This window comes from Aplysia californica, unplaced genomic scaffold (genome assembly GCF_000002075.1).
Source record: "Aplysia californica isolate F4 #8 unplaced genomic scaffold, AplCal3.0 scaffold00326, whole genome shotgun sequence".
In the NCBI taxonomy this organism is placed as follows: domain Eukaryota; kingdom Metazoa; phylum Mollusca; class Gastropoda; order Aplysiida; family Aplysiidae; genus Aplysia; species Aplysia californica.
This window is the reverse complement of record NW_004797596.1, coordinates 520104-521194: the sequence shown is the minus strand read 5'-3', so window position 1 is coordinate 521194 and position 1091 is coordinate 520104.

Sequence of the window (1091 nt, the reverse complement as noted above, 5' to 3'; positions counted from 1 at the left end):
CTCTCTCTCTCTCTCTCTCTCTCTCTCTCTCTTATATATATATATATATATATATATATATATATATATATATATATATATATATATATATATATATATATATATATATATAGCCCCTTTGGGTCTCTCCTCTCTCTTTTATATGTGCGTACGTATGTTTGTGTGTGTTATTGTGTGTTTGTGTGTTTGCATTTGTGCTTGCATACCTGAATACCTGGAGGTGTCATCTCTGACTGATCAGAGGTTGATGTGTAATGACCCTCCATCTTTCACGGTCGTGAGCTGCCGTTGCACATATATCTGCCATATCCAGGCCAATCCATGTTCTTATGTTTTCCATCCATGTTACATTTGTCTTCCTCTGGCTCTCCTGCCCCTCATCTTTCCTTCAAGCCCCTCTTTCACAATGGGTGTCTTTTTAACTGGCCATAGTATTGTATTTTTCTACATTTTATTTTGTTCAGCAGGGTTTGTCTTGTGAGTAGAATCTGACACACCTCTCGTTTTTTCGTTTGGTTTGGGGTTTGTTTTTGTTTTGTTTTTGTTTTGTTTTTGTTTTTCGACCCATAATTTACGGTAGCACTACATCTCAAACGCGTCTGTTTTGTTTCTTTGATAACTCTTTCCTTGCCAAAGTCCAGATTTCTGCGAACACACACACACACACACACACACACACACACACACACACACACACACACACACACACACACACATATATATATATATATATATATATATATATATATATATATATATATATATATATATATATATATATATATATCAGGGGCGGCTCATGGATCTAATCTAAAAACTGGGCGTGCACAGTTAAGCTATCGCAGGCTGAAGATTGTCAAGGGCATATAAATGAGATGGTGCATAATTTTAATATCTTTGGGTTGGTGAGGGAGGACCTGGAGCTTTTATTTTCATTCTTTTTACATGTGCTTGTTGCTTCAATTTCTAGAACTTAAAATATGTTTGTTAGCGAAACATCAAATTCGTTCATCCTGAATGAGAACTGAACACTCCAGTAATAACGTTCACCACTCCTCTGCAAAACCATTCAAAGGCACAACCCATAGGAC